This window comes from Sus scrofa, chromosome 4 (genome assembly GCF_054392235.1).
Source record: "Sus scrofa isolate SSC_HxYL_T2T_F1_AM1 chromosome 4, Sscrofa_HxYL_maternal_Yorkshire_Landrace_v2.0, whole genome shotgun sequence".
Lineage (NCBI taxonomy): Eukaryota > Metazoa > Chordata > Mammalia > Artiodactyla > Suidae > Sus > Sus scrofa.
The window spans coordinates 131,620,097-131,641,358 of record NC_139386.1 but is presented as its reverse complement, the minus strand read 5'-3'; the positions used below and the strand labels follow the sequence as shown (position 1 = coordinate 131,641,358).

Genomic DNA, 21,262 nt, shown 5'->3' with positions numbered 1-21,262 from the left:
TCAGTGCAGCCCACGCATTCTGGCATCGTCTGGCCACGGAAAAGAAAGTCATTGTAAAGAAGTCATTAAGCCATTTGGTGGAAGGAGCGGCCCGCCCGTCCCCATCTCAGCTGCCAACTCCGAGGGAGCCTCTGGTCTCCGGTCTGAATTCTATTCTGCACACACGCTGGACGCACTGCCTCCCTCCAGATTGGAGCAGGCGCATTTGATATTTAAAGCAGGTTATCTATTTTTAGTAGGTTGCTGAACATCTGTCCGCCTTCTTCCTTAATAGCCTGCTCAGTAGCGAGGAGGAGAAAAGCAGAATAAAATCATTTTGTTGCTCAATACCATGATTAGTTTTCTCAAGTTGACAGCCAGCCTTAACAAGATTCTCCTCTTCAGGAAAGGTTCTTTTGATGGATGCTGTCCCTGTGGCTCTAAACTGAACAGCAGAAGCAAGAAGGAGGTGAATTCTAGCGCTGGAGAGAGGCGTTCTCCTGCTAACTCAAGGGTAATTGATAAAACCCCACACCTCACACAGCCCCAAAGCATGCGGCCAAGAGAAAGGACAGACCTTGTCTTTCTTCTGCTTTGTTTTAACTGAATTATTCCTGGTTCTACCCCTTCTGGGTTTGAGCTTCGTTACAAATAATAAAATGGGACCAGAGCCAAGTTTAATATCACGGTACATTTTGGGGAGGAAACAAAAATTCTCCAAATCTCAGTGAAAAAAACAACATGCCATGCTATTAAACAAAACGCCATTACCAAGACAAAGGGCTGTACATTGGTTGAGAAATCCAGGGACTCGGGCGGGCAAATGGCTGATGAATTACGAAACTCTCGCTACCCAACAAATCATTGTAAGAAATATCCTTTTTTCTCATTCACAAGCTTAGAAAGAATTAAGCCTGGGTAGAACTCAAATTTCTTCATATACCATGCTCTTGCCAGTTTTGTTTTGTTTTTTGTCCTTTGGGGTGAAGCATTTCTCCTTTGAACACAAGCCCTTTAGGTTTCGAGTCACTTGGCCAGGATCAGTAACAAATCTCACTTTTTGGGCTGAGAAGGGCAGGCCGAGCTGACGTGTCTTTGAAAGACGGGAGGCCGTGGGAGAGTGTGCCCAAGATGTCAGGCCAACAAGATTTCACTTAGGACCCAGAGGCTGGAAACAGAGCTCTGAAAATAGGAGGGAAGGAAAAGCCTCTTCATGTGCACCCATGTATTTAAAATTACAAACATACTCACATTTCCATGGTTAGGTGTACCTTTTATATCTATTTCTGTTCACTGATATCCATTATTGCTACATTGTGGGATCTACAAGTGTATCTGCGCAACAATCCAGGCATAACATCATGGGGATTTGGATACTGCAGCTTTAGGAAACAGGGATGGGTCCCGTAATTTTCTCTTTGAAAAAAAAAAAAAATGTGCATGTAAAGACCTAGCTTCAACAAAACTAACCATAAAAAGATTGTAAGAACCTAAAATTTGAAACACACTTAAGTGTCTTAATAACGGCAGCATTTGTTTAGTTCCAAGGCTTAATGGAGAATGAGGTAGAAACCATTCTTAAAAAGGGCCTCAGTGATTATACAACAGCACTTGGGGTGGCATTAGCTCACATGAGGTGCTTCGTCCCATGGTGTCTGGGGGCAGGGACTTCATGAGATGTCCCACGTATCTGACAATCTCACTCCCGCCTTAGCGTTTCAGTGAGGATTTAGACTTCCTACAATGTGCCGAAGAGGGTTCTGCCCACTGGAGACGTGGAGACCCGTGATGTGTGCAGCTCTGCCCTCGTGACAGCTCAGCCTCCGTCACCCCAGACGGCGAGGCAGACTCTCCCGCCTCCAACCTCCGAAGCTCATGATCACGTTGCATCGTCTGATGCAAGACACCAAAAGCGAGCACAATTCATCTTCATCAAAACTTATTTAAGAATAAAGTAGTCAGTGTTGTCACCAATTTGGAGTGAAATACTATTGGAATAAATTATTATTCCTCTGACATCCAATGTGCATGACCCATTATTCAGACTATCTTTTGATTTTAACCCGCTTGCACCCTGTTTTTATAGATAACACACACCTTAATGACATCTACCACGGTCTGCCACCCACAGGGCTCTTTACGGGGCACATAAACGCGCTGTCTGATCTGACCCCACAACCACTACGTACAGAACGTGCTATCAGATCACTCGCACTGAAAACGCGACGCCGAGGCCATGAGACGTAATGTGGCAAATGTCACCTCGCCAGCGAGCAGCAGGGCTGGGGCTCCGACCCCGGTCTGGGTGGGGTCCAAGACTCTGGCCCCTCCGCTCTAAGCCACAGTCGCCATGTCTCCTTTTAATTTTGTCTTTCTAAAAGGTCTGGGGGACTCAGGCACTGGTACCCGTTTCTGCCGACTGATGTCACTGCTTCCCCCTCGGCCACTTCAGAGAGTTTCCCTGCCATAGCCATGTGGGCTATGCTCAGGCTAATCCAGAATCCACCCAAACAGAAATACTGGCCAGCTAAAGTACTAGTTACTAAAGTCAAGGAGCGGGGAGTTCCCGTTCCCACTGTGGCTCAGTGGTTAACGAATCCAACCAGGGACCATGAGGTTGCAGGTTCGATCCCTGGGCTCCTTCAGTGGGTTAAGGATCTGGCGTTGCCTTGAGTTGTGGTGTAGGTCACAGATACGGCTGGGATCTGGCATTGCTGTTGCTGTGGCTGTGGTGTAGGCCAGTAGCAATAGCTCCGATTCGACCCCTCGCCTGGGAACCTCCACATGCCGTGGGTGTGGCCCTAGAAAATACAGAAAGACAAAAAAAAAATAAAGTCAATGAGAGGAAAATATTTAATGGGCGGTAAATCAGATTTTTTTTTTTTTTTTTTTGTCTTTTTAGGGCTGCACCCTCAGCATATGGAGGTTCCCAGGCTAGGGGTCTGATCAGAGCTACAGCTGGCGGCCTACACCACAGCCACAGAAACACTGGATCTGAGCCACATCTATGACCTACACCACAGCTTAGGGCAACACCAGATCCTTAACCCACTGAGCAAGGCCAGGGATCAAACCCACAACCTCGTGGTTCCTAGTCAGATTTGTTTCCACTGCACCACAACGGGAACTCTGGGAGATCAGATTCTTGAATAAAGTTCATTCATCTCTGTAATGAGTAAAAAGCAACAAACTGTAAATGGCACACGACTTTTTCACTGGCTCTCAGCCTAAATGTCCAAGAAGGCTTTAGAATTATTAAATGTCAAGCCTTGACAGAGACATAACAACAGAACTTCCACTGAATAAAATATTTAGGTACTGGCTGACAGTAAGTCTTTTCAGCGAGTTAGGTAATTGACTATAGGAAAGGCAGACTGTGTGGAAAGCACACTACGCATCTTAACCAGCAGGAATTTCCTAAGTGACCGATTATGAATTCTGTAACATCCCATTGCGGTAACCCTTCAGCGAGTTATTATTGATACAAATGGGTATCAATTTGAACTTTTAAAAACATAACTCAGTGTCTCTGTGAGACAGCTATTTAATACATTCAACTGCTTACCAAAAGGTTAGTGGTTCAAACCCAGCCAAAGGTGTAATTCGACCTTTCAAGGATTTAGGATTTTCCTGAAGATTTCCTAATGTAAAATCTACCCTCCAGCATCTGGGGGCCTATCCTCCTCACATCTGATACTTGCCAAGGACCACCCCAGCTCCCCGATCCTGATACCTGCCAAGGGCCAGCCCACTTCTTCAATCCAGTTCTCATGGAATATCTGCGGAGATACCAGATTTACTTCTGCATTATAGGAGTTCCTGAAACACAGACCTAAGAAGTCAGGCTCTGGTGGGATAAAATCTCTAATGACAATTCTACACTTATTAGAATATAACCTAAATCTAGAGCACTGACAGCACTAAATGCTGATGAAAATGTAGAGCAACAGGAACTCTCAGAAAGTAGTGGCAAGAGTGCAGAATGGCACAGCCACTTTCAAGGATGATTTGGCTCTTTTTTTTTTTTTTTAAACTAAATACATTCTAACCACACAATCTAACAATCACATTCCTTGGTATTTACTCAAAGGAGCTGAAAGTTTACGTCCATGGGTGTGTATCGCAGCTCTATTCATAGTTACCAAAATCTGGAAGCAACTAAATGCCCTTCAATAGGTGAGTGAATAAACTGTGATTCATCCAGATGATGGAATATTATTCAGACTGAAAAGAAATGAGCAATCAATCCTTAAAAAGACATGAAGGAATCTTAAATGCATCTTCCTAAATGAAAGAAGCCAATCTGAAAAGGATGCATACTGTAGGATTCCAACTCTGCCATTCTGGGAAAGGTAAAACTATGGAGACGTTAAGAGATCGATGGCTGGGGGGGGAAGTGGGGAAGTGAACAGATGGAGTACAGAGCATTTTCAGGGCAGTGAAAATACTCCATGTGATACCACAATGATAAATCCTACAAATGCCATTATACATCTGTCAAGACCTCGTAGTATCTACAAAACCAAGAGAGAATCTTAATGTAAACTATGGACTCCAGGAGAAAATGATGTGTCATGTAGATTCATCAATTGTAATAAATACACCACTCTGGTGGGAAGTGATAACGGGGAAGACTGTGCATGTGTGCAGTAGGGGGTATAGGGGAAATCTGCCTTCCAATTTTGCTATGAACTTAACACTACTCTAAAAATCTTAGAGATAGATCAATCAACTGATTGATAGATAGACAGACGGACAGACAGACAGCATAGCCCAGTTTATAGACAATCATCGATAGAGAAAAATGTCTCATTGAGATTAAAAGCTGTATATTCGTACTGCATTGCATATCTGTACCACAGTGGTACAGATATACCATGGAATACTACTCAGCCATAAAAAAGAACAAAATAATGCCATTTGCAGCAACATGGATGCAACTAGAGATTCTCATACTAAATGGAGTAAGTCAAAAAGAGAAAGACAAATACCACATGGTGTCTATGATGGAATCTAGAATATGGCACAGATGAACCTACCTACCAAATGGAAACAGGCTCACAGACATAAAGAAAAGACCCCTGGTTGCCGGGGTCAGGGGGAAGTGGGATGTACAGGGAGTTTGGGGTAAGTAGATACAAACTATTACATTTAGAATGAATAAGCAATGAGGTCCTGCTGTACAGCACCAGGAACTCTATCTAGTATCCTGGGATAGACCATGACAGAAGAGAATATAACACACACATACACATACATGAGACTGGGTCGCTTTGCTGTGCAGCCAAAATTGGCACAACTTTGTAAATCAACTACACTTTAATAAAAATTTAAAAATTAAATGAAAAGAAATGAAAAGCAACACAATGATCACATTTGAGTCACTTAATTTTTCTCTTACTGTGTGTAAATAACCAACCAACCTAAAGATAGTTTTGATGAAATATCCTTTTTCAGTAACAAAAAGATACTTATTTTAAATAGAAATGTCATGATTATTCCAAATGTATGCAACCCACAGTGTTGTTGGGTGGGTAGGGATGAGGGTGAATTTCTCCAGAGAGCAAAAAGCACTGCCTTCAGCCCTGAGCAGACATGAAGAGTGGAAAAGTATCCATTTGTGTTGGCTGCATGTTTATACAACCAGTGAATGTGAACTTCTGCATATGGTACAATTTCACAGACAAAGGCTGAATTAAAAAACAAAGAGAATAAAGAAAGGAAATCCATTAATATTCACTCGAAATCAAATACATATAATTTAAAGGAGAGAATAAAATGCTAGCTGGCTAAGGCTTTGCTGTTTTACTTTTTTTAAGAAGAAGAAGAAGAAAAAAAAGGAGGCTTTAGAATGTTTCTTTTTATGCCCCTCAACGTTCACATCTTGCATTGAAGGAGTTTTTTTCATTTTCTCTATGGTGATATAATCAAAGGAGAAATATATGAGAGGCCTGATAATTTCAGAGTCTTCATTTCAAACCATTAAAGCTGAATTGCATCATTTCCTTTCTAAAGATTGAAGCTCTCCAAAAGTGAAGAGATGAAAGGTCTCAGCTTTCTAGGATACTTGTTCATCCACTTATACAAATAACATATAATAACATGCATTCTAAGACTGGTTATTTTTCCTTTAGTATCTCAAAACAGTATGAACTGATGCAGTCCAGAATCAGCTATTAAGCCCCTCCGTCGCTTGCCCATCAATAGTGGGTCAGCACCAGAGGTTCTGAGCACTGCATTACCAAACAATGATCATTATACAAAATTAGATTCTCCATCAAAAACAAATTTTTTTGTGTGTGTGGCTGAAATTATGATTCTGGGTGCAGGCCTCCAGCTCGAGCATCAACATTGATGCAAAATTGATGAAACTTCCAAGTGAAATTGCACTGTTTGATCTTCACAGCCCTGGAATAACATAGCCTAAAGCTACAGTTTCTGTAAACTTACTTTGCACAAACGACTTAGCCAGTACGGATGTATTGACATAGAGCGCCCATGAATGACATTAGGGCTACTTAGAAAAGAGACAAAATAACAGCAAAAGAATGCAGCAATTGGTTCTGAAAATTACCTTTTTCCAGTGAACCTCTCTGAAAAATTACCTTTTTCTGCTGAATCTCACTCAAAAATTACCTTTTCCAACGGAAGCTCTCTCCAAGTGCCTTGATGTTAAGCAATATAGTTTTAAGTTGAAAATGTCACAAGGCCATGAAAAGAAATTGATAGAAAATTTCAGGGTTCCTTGTTGATATTTGAAGCAGCCTGTGGATTTGTGTTCCTTAACACAGCTCTGCTCTGCTATGCGACCACTTTGATTTCTATATTGCCAAAAACAGCATGTCTCCAGGCTTAATGGCTTCACAGAGAAGAGGATGAAGGTGATTTAGGTATTGCTGCCAAGGTTCTGTTAGCAGGAGGAAATTGGTAAACAGATGTTTTCAAAGCCCTCTCCGTTCGCCGTGGAACTTTTTAAAAAGTGCAGTAAATAAAAATTTGAAATTTCTTTATCCTTTAAAAGAAACTGTAATTCCAGCTACTACAGAATCCTTTCGGAAATGATGCATGTGAGCTGACTTTTTTTTCTCCCTGACAAGAGCAACTTTATTTCTTCCGTCAAAAGATGCAGGAAAGGCAGCATGCATCTTGGAAGAAGAATCACTGGATTGGACAGCCAAGGCCCTCAACCGAAGGTTCTAGACTTGAGTCCCTCTCTCACAGAAGCATCAACTTAGGCGAGTCCTAGTGGAATGAGGGAATGGACAGGTCGTGTCAGAGATTCCCTCCAGCTCTAAACTTTTAACATTTCCTCTTAGTCCAGATTTCAAGGCAAAACATGTATCAGGGGTTTGTTATCACAGGCGTAACTAAAGGAGAAGCTGTAGAATCTTTTGCTTGCTTGGGTTGTGTGTGTGTGTGCACATGTGTGTCCTTTAAAAACCAGAGGCATACTCCCCAGTCTGGTGTGCTTTGGGTGTGCTCTCATAGAGGGATGACCTAGGTGGCTACAACACCTGGGGAACAGATCAAGGTAACTGAGCCCTCCCTGCCACACAGGTGAATCGTGTCTCCCTTGCTCACCTTCTCCTCCCTCGTCCTCCGCTAGTCTCGCAGCCTATCTGCTTCCTTCCACTCTCACTTCTCCTCCTTCCTTCCGTTCCCTCCTCTCCCTTTCTTCTGTCTTCACGCATGAGCCTTTTGCTTTTGCCCTGGTACCTCCAAGAAGACCTGACTGGTAGAATGCTAGATTATGAATAATACGGATGGCTAGAGCAGATCACAGAGCTGCTCACACTCATGAAATAATCAGAATTAGGGATGCCTCAAATGTCCATCTCAGCTAAGAGCTTAATTGTCAGTATGGACTAAAATCAATATTCTGCTAAAGGTGAGATTAAATAAATCTTAGATTAGGACAGTAAGTCTGAATGCTAATATTTAAAAATTAACTGGAATTAGAATTTTATTGTTAACATTTTTAATAGTCAAATGTTGAAGTTTTGACACTACGACACAGGAATAATTTTTTATATGTTCATTGCCGAACTGTTTTTGTAGTTTTTATTCTGTTATTCATGGTGGTAAGTAGATTTTTACTTTCATGGGGCACTTTTAATATTTGATTAACTGGTTTATACAAAGCAAAATGAAATTTTTTAAAAACACTTTTCAGTAGCATTTTCTAGAAGAAACCATACCTATGTTTCATAACTTGGGCAAATAGTTTTAAAATCCTTCATCTTCGATTACAGAATATGCTTGGCAATGAAAGTAATAACCACAGAACATTTTAAAATTTTTAACATACGTAGGTCCAAAATTATAAGAAATTGCCTTATGAATGTATTTTTGTAAAGCCTGCTGTTTTGAAGTTTGATTAATGAGAAGATACTGTGTTTTAGTGACCTCACTCTTTTCCAATATTCTTTTTCTCCATGCACCTTCTATTTGTCCTTTTATCATGGATATTATGGTATAGGATTTTGGAGTTTTTCTCATACAGTTCTGAAATTGAAAAGGCATTCTGCTTTTCATTCCCACCGTGTGATGAGTTCCAAAACATTACTTTTTTGTGAAAAACTCAAAGTAAAATGAAACATCCAAAATTTAAATACAGCTTGTGGCAGGATGTGGGCGAACAGCCATGTGGTATACGCTGTGGGAATACCACCTCCACGGAGGGGATGTGGACTACCCAGCAACACTACCACACCGCAAATACTTATCTTGCCTGTAGGAACTTTTCACAGTACGTCCACAATATGACAATAAACACACACAAGTTTCTTCACTGGGACATTATTTGTAATTACAAAATACTGCTGATTTCTAAACGTTTGTCCAAACACAGGCTCTTGGGTGACCAGACCATACTGCACACCGATGAGCGCTATGCGGCTGTGAGAGGGAAAAGAAGAACGAGGAAGATCTCTGTGAATGGAGAGGGAGTGATTGCTAGGAGATGTTTTTAAGTGGAAACAAAGTGCAAGACCGTTACGTACATTAAAAAATTGTACTGTACTATTTCACCCCATGCTCTGAACAATGAATAGATATGAATAACTCAATAATTTAGTCCAGATTTTTACAGAGGCTATATCAATCTTTATCATTATTTAAGGTTTGATTTTTTAAGAATCTTATACTTTCGTATATTTCTTCAAAGCAAATAAGTTGAGCCTCCTCTGAGTGAATGTTTTTTTCACTATTTTCACACCACCTTTTAGGTAAGAAAAGATACGAAGATGGAAAAAAAAGTCAATCTCTGCTTATCTCTATGGGAAAAGAAAGGAAGAGTAAACCAGAAAACAAAGAAACTGACAACCTACAAGGCTTGGGCAATGGGGGGAAATGCAGGAATGGCGTAGGAGGGGTGACACTTCCATGAGTGTCCTTCTCACACAGTTTGACATCTGGAGACATGTTAATGGTCTACATGTTCTTAAGTTAAAATGACGTCAATGAGGAGCTCCCGTCGTGGCGCCGTGGTTAACAAATCTGACTAGGAACCATGAGGTTGCGGGTTCAATCCCTGCCCTTGCTCAGTGGGTTAAGGATCTGGTGTTGCCGTGAGCTGTAGTGTAGATTGCAGACGTGGCTTGGATCTGGTGTTGCTATGACTGTGGCGTAGGCCAGCAGCTACAGCTCTGATTTGACCTCTAGCCTGGGAACATCCATATGCTGTGAGTGCAGCCCTAAAAAACCAAAATAACACACACACATGCACACACACAAATGAAGTCAATGAGAATGGTAGGAAGGGGACCCTATCAGGGAAAACAAGCTAAAACCAAGAGAAGCAGTTATTTTCAAAGGAATATCATAATCATGGTGAAGCTGAAAGAGAAAGAAGGGGGGGGAAGGCAGGAGGGGAAAGGAGAAAAAAGGAGGAAGGAAGGAAAGGAGGAGGGAGGAGGGAGGGGGAGGGAGGAGGGGGGAGGGGGGCAAAAAAACTTATGAGCACAGATCTTGACTACACACTCTTTGTCTCTGGGAGAGGTGGGTAGGTGGCAGTGTGGAGGGAAAGAGCTTTTTAATAGGTGTGTTTATTGTAACAGAACAGAAAGCAATTCTGAAACTGTTTCCAATGTTATTATAGGATTGAGAAAATAAATACATGTGTCGTGGAGAATGAGGTTCTCGCCGTGGAACAAGCGACATACAAATATGCAGGGGATGAAGGCAAGAAAGAACCCCGTGGGGATGGACTGGAATTGGCGTCATGATTTCTAAAATATGTATGTGTGTAAGCATGGATATTTGCAATACATATGCATATATGTGCATGTATATTTGCAATATATACGTATGTATACATGCATGTATAAACACATATACAATAATAATTTTTAGGCTCTGCATGTTAAATCAAGAGCCAAGAATCAAACACAGCCCCGTGGCCCCAAGATACCTCGTTTCCAGATCTTGGAATCAAGGCTCTCCACAGAAATGGTTATTTCCAGGACTGGGCAGGGTACATATGTAAGAGGAGCCTAGACTATCTTGTTATGCCGAGTAAGGAAGTCCTTAAAAATAATAAGAAATATTTACATGTACTTATTAGATAGATTATTTATATAGTAATTTATATGATATAATGATAAAAATGTGTAGATCTCATAGAACATACAAGTCAGCTTGAAGTATCAACTGGAACTATATGAACATCAAAATAATTAAATTATAGGAATGAATTATACACCTGGAGAAGGCAGGAATGCGTAAGTCCATATAAGTATTAAATAGACAAAGGAATGGCAGCGCTTGCTCGCAGGAGGCCACATGCCAGCCAGCAGATATGGAAACAGTGCAACAGGTGGAAAAAGTCAACATCCTGCAACTGTTGCAGTAAAGATTGTGTCGGGAAATACTCATTATTGATACAAAATCTAAGGAGAAATTCTGATGAGGAACAGGATATTTTTATGTCCTTAAAGTGTATCTCCATAGGCTGCTTATTAGTCACAAAAGGGAAAGTCAGTAATAATATGGCAGAAACGTCTGAAACACCTTCACCAGATGATCCAAGTTCACGGACCAATGAGGACCAGACAGGCAGGGTATGCTCGCGGCTACGACGCCCAAGAAGGAAGCGCCGCCTATACAGTCCTGCAGCAGGCAGGGGTTAAGGCAATCTGTTCATGGCAAAGCACCAGATGAAATGAAGGACAGTCTATTTCCAGGGAGAAGGGGAACTACATTCTTCAGAAAGTGTCCGTTCCCTCTGGTTACCTGGGGTTCCCCCTTTTCCTTCCTCCAGCTGTTGAGTGACCCGCTAACTTCACGCTTCTGTGACTGTGCCCACACCCTGGGCCTAATGGCAGGAGGACAGAGGGAGAAAAAAAGCATCCGATGTCTTCCCAACTTGTTGGGGTCACAGCCCTATCACCGGGAGAGGAAGAGCCTCCAGTCTCACAGTTTTGGCCCCTGTGGGCTCTCTTTACAGTCCTGGCTGCCACTGCCAGGAGACTGAGGGCTGGGGAGGGAGAAAATGGGAAGAAATTAAAGGAAACTTTACAAACTCTGGTCTTTGTCCCCAATCTACCTTCTACTATTTACTTTTCAGAATCTTAAAATAGGTGCACCAGACATTCTGTCCAGATTTTTTATAGCTGCAGAGGGATAGACACAATGAAGTAAGTATACTTATCTCATTTTACCAGAACCAGGAGTGCCTTTTACATATATACACAAACGTGCGTGCACACACTTTTTTTTTTTTTTTTTCTTTTTAGGGCCACACCTGCAACCTGCAGCATACGGAAGTTCCCAGGCTAGGGGTCGAATCAGCCGCAGCTGCTGGCTTATGCCACAGCCACAGCAACGTGGGATCCAAGCCGCATCTGCAACCTACATCACAGCTCACGGCAGTGCCAAATCCTTAATCCACTGAGCAGGGCCAGGGACCGAACCTGCATCCTCTTGGATGCTAGTCAGGTTCATCACCCATTGAGCCACAAAGGGAACTCCTGCCTTAGATGCATTTTCATATTGACTTTTCATTTAATTTGGTTGTGATCAGAGAATACGCTCTGTAATACCTCACTAGTTTCAAATCATTTCTTGTGGCACAACATATAGTCTCTCTTGGTAAACAAGGAACATGCCCTTGGACATGTATTCCAAAGTTGCTGGGTATGATGTTCTATAAATGCCAAGTTGATTGACAGTGTCCTTCATACTTTTCTATATCTTCTCTGATTTTTTTTTTTGTTAGTTTGCTTACTGTCCTATCAGTTATTGGAAAAGGGGTACTAAAGCTTCAACTAGGAGAAAGGATTTGTCTACTATTTCCTTTAAAGCTTTCTCCTTTTTTTTTTTTTTTGTTTTATGTGTTTTGAAGCTCTGTTATTGGTTGGACACGTTTATAATTTTGCTGTCTTCTTGATGCGCAGACTCTTTGATCACTATTGTATATCCCTCTCGATCTTTAACGATTTTCTTGTCTTGAACTCCATTTTTCAAATATTTTTATTATTTGCTTGATACATATTTGTTGTCCTTTTATTTGCTACCTATTTGATTCTTTTTATTTACAATGTATCTCTTGCAAACAGCATGTATTCGGGTCTGGGTTTTTCTTTAGTTTGACAATGTTCTCATATTTGGAGTGCTTAGACCATCCACATTTGAAATAGTTACTGACATGGTCAGATTTAGTTCAGCATTTATATCATATGTTTTCTATTTGTCTCACTAGTTTAGGTCTTTGTTCCTCATTTCCTACTTTTTCTGGTTAATCAAATATATTTTAACATCCCATTTTAAGATACTGCTTTGCATTTTCGGAGTACGAACTATCACATGATATAGTCCTCTTCAAGAATCTGTCATTAACTGTCTTTCTAGCCCCATGTGCCATGAGCTTTCCCCAATCCTTCCTCTGTGCCCTCTCTATATTGTCCATTTTATTTATTTATTTATTTATGTCTTTTTTTGACTTTTCGAGGGCCACTCCCGTGGCACATGGAGGTTCCCAGGCTAGGCGTCTAATCAGAGCTGTAGCTGCCGGCCTACACCAGAGCCACAGCAACTCGGGATCTGAGCCGCATCTGTGACCCACACCACAGCTCACGGCAACGCTGGATTCTTAACCCACTGAGCAAGGCCAGGGATCGAACCCGCAACCTCATGGTTCGTAGTCGGATTCATTAACAACTGCACCACAATGGGAACCCCTATATTGTCCATTTTAAACTTCTCCTTATGACATTTATGACCTTCTCTGGTTATTCTATGCCTTCTGGGTACCATAATATACTCATAAGCACTAATGAAATTATTAAAAGTAAAACTCTAGCCGTGACAGCTGACATGGTTACATTTAATAACATATCAAAGGAAGGAAATAAAGTAAGAATTTTAAGCATTTCCCACCTTGCCTTATTTACTCCCAGATGTTAGTGGAGGATTCTTGGGCTACTGCAGCATCATTTCTCAGGCACATACACAAAGGAAAAGCACGTGTCCTATATTACACAGATTGGCGTAATAATAAATAAAAATAGAAATAGTTAAGGCTCATGAAATTGAGTTGATCAAGGCTTTACACCTTCAAGGATAAATTTTTAACATAAAGAGAATCTGAATTTATTAGCCCTAATACAAGGAAGTGGCCAATCTTGGATGAATTCATGGGGCTCAAGAGAGAATTCGGGGGGTGGGGGGTGGTCTAAGTAGGTGGAGTAGCAGGATGTAAGGCTCATCTACTCCAACAAATACATTGAAAATACAACTATATGTGGAACTGTTTGCACAAAAAATTTGCAAAAAACTGACACAAGACCTCAAGATTATGATAGAACAAGAAAAACATTACAAAACCAGACAGGACATGAGAAAGAAGAAAAAAGAAGGACAAGAGAAAAAGAAGCAAAAGGAAGCAAGACGGGACCTGCTCTCCCAGGAGGGACCAGGAGGGAGGGACCTGCTCTCCCAGGAGGGAGCTGGAAAGAGGAATAGCTCCTGCCTCCCAGGAAGTTCCCTCACCAGCGATAAGACCAGCCAAAAACGGAGGAGGAACTCTAGACAAATGGTCTGAAGCAGCTAAGGAGACAGTCCTCCACAAACGGCCAGTGCTACAGGCAACGGGAAACCATAGGCAGGTGCCAGCAGGTGGTGGGAACTAAAATTTGGCCTTAGAGACAGACCCAAAGAGGGAGCTGGGGCCGACCATGTGGGGAAGAAAAGCAGGGTTGGCCATGTGGAAACAGCCTGGAGGGACTAGAGTACAGGGCGACCACAATAGTGAGCATCTAAGTGGAGGCAACCCAGTTGGGCTTAGACACTAGATGCCATTGTTGGGGGTGCTGGAAGGAAGGGGCAGGATCCACCACTACAGCTTTGTTCCCTGCACCCACTTTCTCAAGTGGCAGGACACTGCCTGCCTCAGCTCAGGAACCACTTGGCCACAGTGGCTGCCCAGACTTAAGGTACAGACTTGTTGGAGCAGGTGGAGTAACCGCCTGAATAACACAAGTTCCCGATTCCTGTTGGTGGGGGCCCATGCTAGTGGAGCCCAACCTGTGCCAGAAGAGCTGCTGGCAGTGGTGGCACTCATCCCCCGAGAGATCAGGGAAAAGTGTTTTGGGTCCATCCGGAGTATCTGCAGGGGCTCTGACCACCAGGGCAGCACCAGAAAAGCTGCTAGCAGCAGCACCCACTTCCTGTAAAACCAAAGACCTGCTTGAGCAGGGAAAACACAAGAGTCCCAGCTCCGCCCAGAGGGGCTGTGCCCATCCTCACAAGAGGATCACTGGTGCCCACTCCCTGCTGATCAGAGAAAACAGGTGCAGGGGCTCTGCCCAAAGACTCTGCAGAGGCGTGCATCAGCAAAGCAGTGCCAGAAAAACTGCTGGTGGCAGTGCCCACGTCCTTCCTTAAGCAGGGAAAACATAGGCAAACACAGGCGTCTCAGCTCTGCCCAGAGAATCCACAGAGGTTCGTGCCAGCGCAGCAGCACCCATTCCTGTCAGAGGGCTGCTAGTGCCCGCTCTCTGTTGATTAGGGAAAACACTGGCTCCTTGGCTCTGCCTGGAGAGTCTGCAGAAGCGTGCATCAGCACAGCAGCACCAGAAATGCTGCTGGCAGCAGTGCCCAATCCCACGAGAGTGCTGCTGGTGCCTGCTCTGTGATGGAGCTGTGGGCTACCCAACTGGCAAAAAGCACAGTGACCTCTGTCACTGGCCCTATGAAGGCTCACATCAGTGGCACTCTTTCCATACCAAGGGAACCAGGGGAGGCCCATTAACCCACATTCCAATCCACACGGCTACAGAGAACACTCCTACCAGCAGCAAGGCAGGGGGAGGGACCGCCAGAAATATACATCCTGCAGCTACAGAGAGAGCCTGTGAGCAGCAATTAGGGAGACACCCCCTGCCTCTGAGGCTTTAGAGAGAGATCCCTAGAGTGGCCAAGCAAGGAGAGTGCTGTTATGTCAGTGGAACCTGCTGCTATACCTACAGAGAACAGTCCCTAGAGTCTATGCAGCAATGCAGTACACATAAACCACTACCACCCCTGAGAACCCCATGACTGGGCACCTGCTTCAACATCTACATACCAACTGTCAAGGGCACAATAAACAGAAAGGTAGACACTATGAGATGTCAAGGAAGCAGGTTTCAGTCAAAGAAACAAGAGAAAAACACACAAAACCACTAAATGATGAGGAGATAGGCAATTTACCTGAAAAAGAATTCAGAGTGATGAAAGTAAAGATGGTCTAAGATCTTGGAAAAAGAATGGAGACATAGATCGAGAACTTAAAAGAGATGTTTAAAAAAGAGCTAGAAGCTTTGAAGAGCAAAATGAATAGTGCAATAGCTGAAATGAAAAATAATCTAGAGGGAACCAATAGCAGATTAACGGAGGCAGAGGAGCAAATAAGTGAGGTGGAAGACAGAGGGAGGGAAATCATCTAAGAGATTGAAATTAGAACATTGTCTAACACGATAAACAAAAATAAACTCAAAATGGATTAAAGACCTAAATGTAAGTCCAGACACTATAAAACTCCTAGAGGAAAACACAGGCAGAACGCTCTTTGGCATAAATCACAGCAACATCATGTCTGACCCACCTCCTAGAATAAAGACAGTAAAGACGCAAACAAACCAATGGGACCTAATCAAGCTCAAAAGCTTCTGCACAGCAAAGGAAACCATTTTAAAAATGAAAAGACAACCCACACAACGGGAGAAAATTTTTGCAAATGACTCAACCAACAAAGGTTTAATCTCCAAAATATACAAACAACTCACATAACTCAAAAACAAAAAACAAGCAACCCAATTGAAAAATGGGCAGAAGACCTAAAGAGACATTTCACTAAAGGAGATGTACAGATGGCCAGTAGGCACATGAAAAAGAGTTCTCCACATCACTAATTATTAGAAAAATGCAAATCAAAACTACAGGGAGGTACCTCCTCACACCAGTCAGAATGGCCATCATTAACAGGTCAACAAATAGCAAATGCTGGAGAGTGGAGAAAAGGGAACCCTCCTGCTGTTGGTGGGAATGTGAATTGGTACAACCACTGTGGAAAACAGTATGAAATACATCAGAATACTAAATATATAACTACCATATGACCCAGCAATCCCATTGGTTTGGGATTATATCCAGACAAAAATTTCATTGAAAAAGATACATGCATCCATATGTTCATCCATATCTTGGCTCTTCATAATAGCCAAGATATGGAAACAACCTAAACGCCCATCAATAGATAAATGGATTAGGAAGATGTGGTACATGTATACAATGGAATACTACACAGCCATAAAAAGGACAAAATAATGCCATTTGCAGCAACATGGATGGAACTGGAGACTGTCATACTGAGTGAAGTAAGTCAGAAAGAGAAAAGCAGACACCATATGATATCACTTGTATGTGGAGTCTAAAATATGGCACACATGATCTATCTATAAAACAGAAGAGATCACGGACATGTAGGACAGTTTGCCGGGGGGAGGGGGAGGAAGTGGGATGGATTGGGAATCTGGGCTTAGTAGATGAAAACGCTTGCATTTGGAGTGGAGAGGCAAGGAGATCCTGCTGTAAAGTACAGGGAACTATATAGCTAATCACCTGTAATGGAACATGATAGAGGATAATGTGAGAAAAAGAATGTATATATATATGTACATATATATATGTGTGACTGGGTCACTTTGCTGTACAATAGAAATTAACAGAACATTGTAAATTAATCATAATAAAAATTTTAAAGAGAGAATGCAGAAGAGAATTGCCCAGTTTGAGACAGCTAAAGAAAAAAAATAATCTAGACATGACCAAAAGAGAGCTATTTCTCATACATACTTCTGAACAAAACATCAATTTGTAGTGAAAAGTTTGAGATAAAGAAAACTGTAGGTATAGCATTTCTTAATTATAGATTGGTTTCTATCTATATTGATAACCATAAATAGTCACTTAAACATATACTCAATTGTAAATAATTCTTTCCATAGTGTGTATTGTAACATTCTCAACTAATATTCTTGATTGTATAAAGTCTCAAGTTAAAAGAATCTTTGGAAGTATTTGGAAGTTAAAATGAAACACCTAAAATCAAATAGTCTCAGTAATTATTTCATTCAAGATTATATCATTCAGCCTGGACGTATCTGTTAACTGTATCCATTACAGAATAATAAACCAGACCTAATCTTACTTAGGTGTGTCATGTTTATATTCCCTTCTGTGTTTTCTCTGTCCAGTCCAGCCTCTCTCCATTTCTATAATTGGATGGCCTTTATTCATTCTTGAGACCCATCTTTAAATTACTGCTGTGTCGCATCATTCACAGATAGCATTAATTTGTTATTATTTCTTCCATGCTCCCACAGCACTGTGTTCTTACCTCTATCAAAAAAAATTTTTTTTGTCTTTTCAGGGCTGCACCGGTGGCATATGGAGGTTCCCAGGCTAGGGGTCCAATCAGAGCTGTAGCTGCCAGCCTATACCACAGCCACAGCAACATCAGATCCACACCGCATCTGCGACCTACACCACAGCTCACAGCAATGCTGGATCCCACGGGATTGAACCCACAACCTCATGCTTCCTAGTCGGATTTGTTTCCACTGCACTATGAAGGGAACTCCTATCAAAATTCTTATCAATTAGATTTATCCATTTCTGTTTCTGTTTTTCCCTCAATTGATATCTACCTTCATAGCACTTATTGCAGTTCAGAAAAAGAGGAGAGAAGGAGCAGATAAAGCAGAAAGGAAGAATACCATACTTTGCCATATTTTGTTCCATTAAAAACACTTTCTTTTTCTTTTTTACATTTTATCATTCCTGAGATAGGGCTGTATCTTACAGTCTAAGTTTAGGGAGAAATCATGATGTAGTTATTACTGTCTGCAAGTGCGTGATTTCAGCCAGCAGCCCTAAATGACTACAAACCCATCGGAAGCCCAAGTCACAAGAGAATACAAGTCATGACTGCTGGCTGAAAACTAGTATGTCTAAGTGAGGTCCAACATCAAAACGTGCAGAACTTGTTGACACAGGACACTTGGAAGAAAATCCCAGAGATGAAGACAGAAAATTTCTTTCAGAAATGCTGTACCACCAATGCTCTTGATAGCATACTGTATGGATAAATGCTAATGATTTTTTAAGTTAAAAAGGAATTAAATGAGTCTGTCTCACAGATGGAGATATGTGAAGAACTTTATATCTTAGCCAATTTACTTCATGTTTATTTTCCTCTCTGGGTACTCATAAGAGCAACATGTGACTTAAAAGTGTTTCATTAAATCGACTCACAATTTTATATTAGTTGCAGCTGTATACAACATAATGGTTTGACATTCATAAACATTATAAGATGACCACTGTGATCAGACTATCTGTCATCATACAAAGTTATTACTGTATTATTGACTATGTTTCCTACGCTGTGCCTCACATTTCCACGACTTCCTTATTTTGTAACAGGGAATTGTACATCTTAATCTCTTTCACCAATTTCACTCATTCCTCCACTATCTCTAGAAACCACCAGTTTGTACTCTATATCTGAGTCTGGTTTTGTTAACTGTTTGTTTTGTTTTTCAGATTCCACACATAAGTGAAATGATACAGGATTTGTCTGGCTCTAACTTATTTCACTTCCCATAATACCCTCTAAGTCTATATCAATGTTGTCACAAATGGCAAGACTTCACTCTTCCTATGGCCAAGTAATATTCCATTGTACATATATTCCACATCTTCCTTATCCATTCTTCCATCAATGGACATTTAGGTTGCTTCCATATCTTAGCTATTGAAAATTATACTGCAATGAACATGGGGATGCATAGGTCTTTTCAAATTAGTGTTTTTGTTCTACTCTGGAAAACATCCAGAGGTGAAATTGCTCAATTGTAAATTAGTTCAATTTTTAATTTTTTGAGGAATTTCCATACCATTTTCCACAGTGGCTACACCAATTTACAATCCCATCAGTAGGATACAAGGGTTCTCTTTTCTCTATATCCTTGCCAATACTTATTATTATCGTTTTGATAATAACCATTATGACTGGTGTGGTTTCGATTTGCATTTCTCAGATGATGCTGAATATCTTTTCATGTGTACTGTATTTTTTTTTTTTTGTCTTTTTAGGGCCGCACTCATGGCATGTGGAAGTTCTCAGGCTAGGGCTCTAATAGGAGCTGTAGCCGCTGGCCTACACCACAGCCACAGCAACATGGGATCTGAGCCACGTCTGCAACCTATACCATGGCTCATGGCAACACCAGATCCTTAACCCACTGAGTGAGGCCAGGTATTGAACCTGCAACCTCATGGTTCCTAGTCAGATTCGTTAACCACTGAGCCATGACAGGAACTGCAGAACATCTTTTCATGTGTTAGGTTGGCCATTTGTTTATCTTCTTTCGAAAAATGCCTGTGTCTAGTCAGGTCCTCTGCTCATTTTTTAATTTGGTTGTTTGATTATTTTATATTGAGTTGTATGAGGTCTCTGTATATTTTGGATAGTAAACCCTTATCAGATATATCATTCACAAATATCTTTTAATATCAAAGTGTATGCTGTCTATATTTTCTTCTAAGAGTTTTATGGTTAAGTCCTTTACATTTAAGTGCTTAATCCAACTTGGGTTTATTTTTAAATATGGTGTGAGGAAGTAGCCCATTTGATTCTTCTGCATGTAGCTGTCCAGTTTCCCAACACCATTTATTGAAGAGGTTGTCTTTTCCCCACTGTATATTCTTGTCTTATTTGTCATAAATTAACTGACCATATAAGTGTGGCTTTATTGTGGTTCTCTGTTATGTTCCATTGATCTATTTGTCTGTTTTTTTTTTAACCAGCACCAAACTGTTTTGATTACTGTAGCTTTGTAGTATAGTTTGAAATCAGAGAGTGTGATACATCCAGCTTGCTCTTCTTTCTCAGGATTCTTTTGGCTATGCAAGGTCTTTTATGTTTCCATACAAATTTTAGAATTATTTATTCTAGTTCTATGAAAAAATGCCACTGGCATTTTTATAGGGATTGTATTGAACCTGCAGATTGTCTTGGAAAGTATGGTCATTTTAACAATACAAATTCTTCCAATTCATGAGTGCAGCATATCCTTCCATTTGTTTATATCATTTTTACTTCCTTTTTCAACATGTCATAGCTTTATGAGTACAAGTATTTTACCTTCTTAATTAGAGTAATGCCTAGGTATTTTACTCTTTTTGGTGCAATTATAAATGGAATTGTTTTCTTAATTTCTCTTTCTAACAGATTGTCATTACTGTAAAGAAATGCAACAGATTTCTATGCATTAATTTTGTATCCTGCAGTTTTACAGAAATCATTTATTAGTTCTGTTTCAGGTGATATCTTCAGCATTATCTATAAATAGTATCATGTCATCTGTAAACAATGATAGTTTTACTTCTTCGTGTCCAATCTGGATTACTTCTATTTCTTTTTCTTATCTGATTTCTATGGCTAGGACTTCCATTACTACATTGAATAAAAGTGGCAAGAGTGGGCATCCTTGATCCTGATCTTAGAGAAATCCTTTCAGCTTCTCACCTTTTATTATGACGTTTGCTGTGTGTTTGGCATATATGACCTTTATTATGTTGAGGCATGTTCCCTGAATACCCACTTTGTAGAGAGTTTTTAATCATACATGAATGCTAAATTTTGTCAGAAACTTTTTTTGGCACCTATTGAGATGATCAGATAATTTTTATTCTTTGATAAGTATTAACTGTTCTTCAAATGTTTGATAGAATTCAC

General features: G+C 41.0%; 1 long non-coding RNA gene across 5 annotated transcripts in view; it reads right to left on the bottom strand.

The window, feature by feature from the left end:
* The window catches only part of LOC102158810 (uncharacterized), a 349,547-nt gene that overhangs the window by 82,215 nt on the left and 246,070 nt on the right, over positions 1-21,262 (bottom strand). The window contains exon 5 of one of the 5 annotated variants that reach the window (XR_014844845.1): positions 3,713-3,798. The exons of the other annotated variants lie outside the window; for them this stretch is intronic. This is a non-coding gene — a long non-coding RNA (uncharacterized LOC102158810). The remainder of the gene's footprint in view (positions 1-3,712; positions 3,799-21,262) is intronic. 5 annotated transcript variants of the gene reach the window in all.